This window comes from Choloepus didactylus, chromosome 6, assembly GCF_015220235.1.
Source record: "Choloepus didactylus isolate mChoDid1 chromosome 6, mChoDid1.pri, whole genome shotgun sequence".
NCBI lineage: Eukaryota > Metazoa > Chordata > Mammalia > Pilosa > Megalonychidae > Choloepus > Choloepus didactylus.
This window is the reverse complement of record NC_051312.1, coordinates 79,847,080-79,855,403: the sequence shown is the minus strand read 5'-3', so window position 1 is coordinate 79,855,403 and position 8,324 is coordinate 79,847,080.

The window sequence follows — 8,324 nt, the reverse complement described above, 5'->3', positions numbered from 1 at the left end:
TCAGTACTAAAGAGATTCGGTATGGGTACAATAAAGGATATTAATAGAGAGAGGGAAAAATATGGCAAACATAATCCAAAGGATAAGATGGCTGATTCAAGAAATGCCTTCACGGTTATAACGTTGAATGTAAATGGATGAAACTCCCCAATTAAAAGATATAGATTCGCAGAATGGATCAAAAAAAATGAACCATCAATATGTTGCATACAAGAGACTCATCTTAGACACAGGGACACAAAGAAACTGAAAGTGAAAGGATGGAAAAAAATATTTCATGCAAGCTACAGCCAAAAGAAAGCAGGTGTAGCAATATTAATCTCAGATAAAATAGACTTCAAATGCAGGGATGTTTTGAGAGACAAAGAAGGCCACTACATACTAATAAAAGGGGCAATTCAGCAAGAAGAAATAACAATCGTAAATGTCTATGCACCCAATCAAGGTGCCACAAAATACATGAGAGAAACATTGGCAAAACTAAAGGAAGCAATTGATGTTTCCACAATAATTGTGGGAGACTTCAACACATCACTCTCTCCTATAGATAGATCAACCAGACAGAAGACCAATAAGGAAATTGAAAACCTAAACAATCTGATAAATGAATTAGATTTAACAGACATCTACAGGACATTACATCCCAAATCACCAGGATACACATACTTTTCTAGTGCTCACGGAACTTTCTCGAGAATAGATCATATGCTGGGACATAAAACAAGCCTCAATAAATTTAAAAAGATTGAAATTATTCAAAGCACATTCTCTGACCACAATGGAATACAATTAGAAGTCAATAACCATCAGAGACTTAGAAAATTCACAAATACCTGGAGGTTAAACAACACACTCCTAAACAATCAGTGGGTTAAAGAAGAAATAGCAAGAGAAATTGCTAAATATATAGAGACGAATGAAAATGAGAACACAACATACCAAAACCTATGGGATGCAGCAAAAGCAGTGCTAAGGGGGAAATTTATAGCACTAAACGCATATATTAAAAAGGAAGAAAGAGCCAAAATCAAAGAACTAATGGATCAACTGAAGAAGCTAGAAAATGAACAGCAAACCAATCCTAAACCAAGTACAAGAAAAGAAATAACAAGGATTAAAGCAGCAATAAATGACATAGAGAACAAAAAAACAATAGAAAGGATAAATATCACCAAAAGTTGGTTCTTTGAGAAGATCAACAAGATTGACAAGCCCCTAGCTAGACTGACAAAATCAAAAAGAGAGAAGACCCATATAAACAAAATAATGAATGAAAAAGGTGACATAACTGCAGATCCTGAAGAAATTAAAAAAATTATAAGAGGATATTATGAACAACTGTATGGCAACAAACTGGATAATGTAGAAGAAATGGACAATTTCCTGGAAACATATGAACAACCTAGACTGACCAGAGAAGAAATAGAAGACCTCAACCAACCCATCACAAGCAAAGAGATCCAATCAGTCATCAAAAATCTTCCCACAAATAAATGCCCAGGGCCAGATGGCTTCACAGGGGAATTCTACCAAACTTTCCAGAAAGAACTGACACCAATCTTACTCAAACTCTTTCAAAACATTGAAGAAAATGGAACACTACCTAACTCATTTTATGAAGCTAACATCAATCTAATACCAAAACCAGGTAAAAATGATACAATAAAGGAAAACTACCGGCCAATCTCCCTAATGAATATAGATGCAAAAATCCTCAACAAAATACTTGCAAATCGAATCCAAAGACACATTAAAAAAATCATACACCATGACCAAGTGGGGTTCATTCCAGGCATGCAAGGATGGTTCAACATAAGAAAAACAATCAATGTATTACAACACATTAAAAACTCGAAAGGGAAAAATCAATTGATCATCTCAATAGATGCTGAAAAAGCATTTGACAAAATCCAACATCCCTTTTTGATAAAAACACTTCAAAAGGTAGGAATTGAAGGAAACTTTCTCAATATGATAAAGAGCATATATGAAAAACCCACATCCAGCATAGTACTCAATGGTGAGAGACTGAAAGCCTTCCCTCTAAGATCAGGAACAAGACAAGGATGCCCGCTGTCACCACTGTTATTCAACATTGTGCTGGAAGTGCTAGCCAGGGCAATCCGGCAAGACAAAGAAATAAAAGGCATCCAAATTGGAAAAGAAGAAGTAAAACTGTCATTGTTTGCAGATGATATGATCTTATATCTAGAAAACCCTGAGAAATCGACGATACAGCTACTAGAGCTAATAAACAAATTTAGCAAAGTAGCGGGATACAAGATTAATGCACATAAGTCAGTAATGTTTCTATATGCTAGAAATGAACAAACTGAAGAGACACTCAAGAAAAAGATACCATTTTCAATAGCAACTAAAAAAATCAAGTACCTAGGAATAAACTTAACCAAAGATGTAAAAGAACTATACAAAGAAAACTACATAACTCTACTAAAAGAAATAGAAGGAGAACTTAAAAGATGGAAAAATATTCCATGTTCATGGATAGGAAGGCTAAATGTCATTAAGATGTCAATTCTACCCAAACTCATCTACAGATTCAATGCAATCCCAATCAAAATTCCAACAACCTACTTTGCAGACTTGGAAAAGCTAGTTATCAAATTTATTTGGAAAGGGAAGATGCCTCGAATTGCTAAAGACACTCTAAAAAAGAAAAACGAAGTGGGAGGACTTACACTCCCTGACTTTGAAGCTTATTATAAAGCCACAGTTGCCAAAACAGCATGGTACTGGCACAAAGATAGACATATAGATCAATTGAATCGAATTGAGAATTCAGAGATAGACCCTCAGATCTATGGCCGACTGATCTTTGATAAGGCCCCCAAAGTCACCGAACTGAGCCATAATGGTCTTTTCAACAAATGGGGCTGGGAGAGTTGGATATCCATATCCAAAAGAATGAAAGAGGACCCCTACCCCACCCCCTACACAAAAATTAACTCAAAATGGACCAAAGATCTCAATATAAAAGAAAGTACCATAAAACTCCTAGAAGATAATGTAGGAAAACATCTTCAAGACCTTGTATTAGGAGGCCACTTCCTAGACTTTACACCCAAAGCACAAGCAACAAAAGAGAAAATAGATAAATGGGAACTCCTCAAGCTTAGAAGTTTCTGCACCTCAAAGGAATTTCTCAAAAAGGTAAAGAGGCAGCCAACTCAATGGGAAAAAATTTTTGGAAACCATGTATCTGACAAAAGACTGATATCTTGCATATACAAAGAAATCCTACAACTCAATGACAATAGTACAGACAGCCCAATTATAAAATGGGCAAAAGATATGAAAAGACAGTTCTCTGAAGAGGAAATACAAATGGCCAAGAAACACATGAAAAAATGTTCAGCTTCACTAGCTATTAGAGAGATGCAAATTAAGACCACAACGAGATACCATCTAACACCGGTTAGAATGGCTGCCATTAAACAAACAGGAAACTACAAATGCTGGAGGGGATGTGGAGAAATTGGAACTCTTATTCATTGTTGGTGGGACTGTATAATGGTTCAGCCACTCTGGAAGTCAGTCTGGCAGTTCCTTAGAAAACTAGATATAGAGTTACCATTCGATCCAGCGATTGCACTTCTCGGTATATACCCGGAAGATCGGAAAGCAGTGACACGAACAGATATCTGCACGCCAATGTTCATAGCAGCATTATTCACAATTGCCAAGAGATGGAAACAACCCAAATGTCCTTCAACAGATGAGTGGATAAATAAAATGTGGTATATACACACGATGGAATACTACGCGGCAGTAAGAAGGAACGATCTGGTGAAACATATGACAACATGGATGAACCTTGAAGTCATAATGCTGAGCGAAATAAGCCAGGCACAAAAAGAGAAATATTATATGCTACCACTAATGTGAACTTTGAAAAATGTAAAACAAATGGTTTATAATGTAGAATGTAGGGGAACTAGCAGTAGAGAGCAATTAAGGAAGGGGGAACAATAATCCAAGAAGAACAGATAAGCTATTTAACGTTCTGGGGATGCCCAGAAATGACTATGGTCTGTTAATTTCTGATGGATGTAGTAGGAACAAGTTCACTGAAATGTTGCTATATTATGTAACTTTCTTGGGGTAAAGTAGGAACATGTTGGAAGTTAAGCAGTTATCTTAGGTTAGTTGTCTTTTTCTTACTCCCTTGCTATGGTCTCTTTGAAATGTTCTTTTATTGTATGTTTTTTTTCTTTTTAACTTTTCTTTTCATACAGTTGATTTGAAAAAAGAAGGGAAAGTTAAAAAAAAAAAAAAAGAAAAAAGACAAACAAGGAAAAAAAAAAAAAAAGATGTAGTGCCCCCTTGAGGAGCCTGTGGAGAATGCAGGGGTATTCGCCTACCCCACCTCCAGGTTGCTAACATGACCACAGACATAGGGGACTGGTGGTTTGATGGGTTGAGCCCTCTACCATAAGTTTTACCCGTGGGAAGACGGTTGCTGCAAAGGAGAGGCTAGGCCTCCCTGTATTTGTGCCTAAGAGTCTCCTCCTGAATGCCTCTTTGTTGCTCAGATGTGGCCCTCTCTCTCTGGCTAAGCCAACTTGAAAGGTGAAATCACTGCCCTCCCCCCTACGTGGGATCAGACACCCAGGGAAGTGAATCTCCCTGGCAACGTGGAATATGACTCCCGGGGAGGAATGTAGACCCGGCATCGTGGGATGGAGAACATCTTCTTGACCAAAAGGGGGATGTGAAAGGAAATGAAATAAGCTTCAGTGGCAGAGAGATTCCAAAACGAGCCGAGAGATCACTCTGGTGGGCACTCTTACGCACACTTTAGACAACCTTTTTTAGGTTCTAAAGAATTGGGGTAGCTGGTGGTGGATACCTGAAACTATTAAACTACAACCCAGAACCCATGAATCTCGAAGACAGTTGTATAAAAATGTAGCTTATGAGGGGTGACAGTGGGATTGGGAATGCCATAAGGACCAAACTCCACTTTGTCTAGTTTATGGATGGATGTGTAGAAAAGTAGGGGAAGCAAACAAACAGACAAAGGTACCTAGTGTTCTTTTTTACTTCAATTGCTCTTTTTCACTCTAATTATTATTCTTGTTATTTTTGTGTGTGTGCTAATGAAGGTGTCAGGGATTGATTTAGGTGATGAATGTACAACTATGTAATGGTACTGTAAACAATCGAAAGTACAATTTGTTTTGTATGACTGCGTGGTATGTGAATATATCTCAATAAAATGATGATTAAAAAAAAAAAAAAAAAAAGTATATAATGTATTGACCCAGATCTAGAAATATTTACTGATGGAAATAGTTACATGGACCAGGGTAAATGGAGAACAGGATTTTCAGTGGGGACCCTCACAGAAACACTGGAGGCAAAGCCTCTACCTCCAGGAACTTCATCACAGAAAGCAGAGCTCGTTGCTGGTCTGAGAGCTCTACAACTGAGTGCAGGACGGAGAGTCACCGTGTACACAGAATCGAGGTGTGCCTTTGCTGTTCTGCATGCTCACGGAATGATCTGGAAGGAGCGTGGTCTGTTAACTGCAGCCAACAGAGACATAAAACATGTAGATCTGATTTTGGAATTGTTAGATGCAGTAATAGATCCCAGATAATTAGCCGTTGCCCACTGCAAAGGACACCAATCCATGAATAATAGGGAGGCTATAGGAAATAGGCTGGCAGACAAGGTGGCCACAGAAGCAGCCAGGCAGAAGCTTACCCCAGGAACGGTTGCTGTTGCTCATGATCCTAATCAAAAGCCCCCACTACTGCCACAGAGTGAATGGGACCCTAGACTCTTAAAATTTGGAAAGCCCCAGTACACAGATAAGGACTTGGCAAGGGCAAGGGAGTGGGAATTTACTGCATTAACATATCAAGGCTGGCTTAGGAGGGGAGAGGACTATAAAAACTGTTATAAATTACTTATTCCTGAGAACTTGGTAAAGCCTGTTGTAACTTATTTCCATCAGATAACTCATTATGGACGAGAAACTCTTCCAGTGAATAAGCTGGTTCCTGGTTGGTTCTAACCTATGCCAAACCATACAAAATGTAAGAAGTCAATGTGTAACCTGGGCCAGAGTTAATCTCTGACCCGGCTGCAAAGTTCTTCTGTTCACGAAAGGAGTACAGTAGAGAGGCTTATGTTGTGGGATGGGGGTGGGGGTGGAACTGGCAGGTAGATTTTACAGTAATGCCCAAAGTCCCCAGAAATTTCAAGTATCTGCTAATACTTGTGGACAGCTTTACTGGGTGGGAGAAGCTTTACCTTGACTAACTGAGAAAACACAAGAAGTTGTTAAATGGTTACTTAAAAAAATAATCCGTAGGTCCCAACTCTCACTTTCTATTCAGAGCAACAAAGTACCAGCTTTTTTTTTTTTTTTTTTTTTTTTTTTATTGAGATATATTCACATACCACGCAGTCATACAAAACAAATCAAACTTTCGATTGTTCACAGTACCATTACATAGTTGTACATTCATCACCTAAATCAATCCCTGACACCTTCATTAGCACACACACAAAAATAACAAGAATAATAATTAGAGTGAAAAAGAGCAATTGAAGTAAAAAAGAACACTGGGTACCTTTGTCTGTTTGTTTCCTTCCCCGATTTTTCTACTCATCCATCCATAAACTAGACAAAGTGCAGTGTGGTCCTTATGGCTTTCCCAATCCCATTGTCACCCCTCATAAGCTACATTTTTATACAACTAGGACCAGCTTTTATATTAAAGATAGTAAAAGATGCCTCAGGACTCCCAAGCATCAACTGGCAGCTACATTCCACCTACAGGCCACAGGCCACAGAAGAAACAGAACGCATGAATCGAACTTTAAAAGACAGCCTGGCAAACATTTGCCTGGAAACTCATTTGAAATGGGGCAAAGCTCTGCCTCTTGCCCTCTTGAGGATAAGAGTAACACGCCGAAGCAAGCTCTGTTTGAGCCCTTATGAAGTGACATTTAGAAGGCCATCTCTAAAGGTTGAGCATGCAGGCAACGTGCATCCCAGTTCAGAATTAGCTACAATTCAAAATGTAAAATCCTTCAGTGCTACTTTAACTGAAATTAATCATTATGCCTCTAATCATCTTAAATTCTCCACTAATACCCCCTTACACCATTGCCAGCCTGGGGATTGGGTCTGGCTCCGTAACTGGAAGGACCAACAACCCCAGGCTCGACTAAATCCTAAATGGGTTGGACCTTACTTGGTATTACTGGTTACTTACTCCTCTCTTAAGTTACAGGGAATAAAGCCTTGGATTCACCACACCAGAGTCAAGCCACAACTCTCCAGGACAGAGACCCACCTCCCATTAGCCGAAAAACCGCAGTAACGGTGGACTCCCCTGATGAACCAGAACAAAAGTACACCTGTGAACTTCTGGACGGCCTGAGATATTTGTTTAAAAAGAAGTCTCTTCACAGTTGTATAAAAATGTAGCTTATGAGGGGTGACAAGGGGATTGGGAAAGCCATAAGGACCACACTCCACTTTGTGTAGTTTATGGATGGATGAGTAGAAAAATAGGGGAAGGAAACAAACAGACAAAGGTACCCAGTGTTCTTTTTTACTTCAATTGCTCTTTTTCACTCTAATTATTATTCTTGTTATTCTTGTGTGTGTGCTAATGAAGGTGTCAGGGATTGATTTGGGTGATGAATGTACAACTATGTAATGGTACTGTGAACAATCGAAAGTACGATTTGTTTTGTATGACTGAGTGGTATATGAATATATCTCAATAAAATGAAGATTAAAAAAAAAAAAAAAAAAAAAATACATAATGCTGAGCAAAATAAGCCAGGCACAAAAAGAGAGATGTTGTATGTTACCACTAATGTGAATTCTGTGAAAAATGTACAATGTTTTATACTGTAGAATGTAGGGGACCTAGAGATACCAATTAGTGGAGGGGGAATGATAATCTAATAAGAACAGATAAACTATGGAGGGTAATCTCAATGTTATGGGAATGCTCAGGAATGATTATGGTTTGTAAACTTTCTTGGATATAGTAAGAACATGTTGGAAGCAACAGAGTTATTTTAGGTTTTTTTTTTCTCTTATTCCTTTGTTTTCTTAGGGGTTGTTAATTTTCTTGGGGTATGGTAGGAACATGTTGGAAGCAATGTAGTTATTTTAGATTATTTGTTTTTCTTACTCCTTTGTTTGGACATGGTTTATTAATTTTCTTGGGGTATGGTAGGAACATATTGGAAGCAAAGTAGTTATTTTAGGTTATTTGTTTTCCTTAATCCATTGCTTTGTTTGAAATGTTGTGGGGTTTTATTGGTTG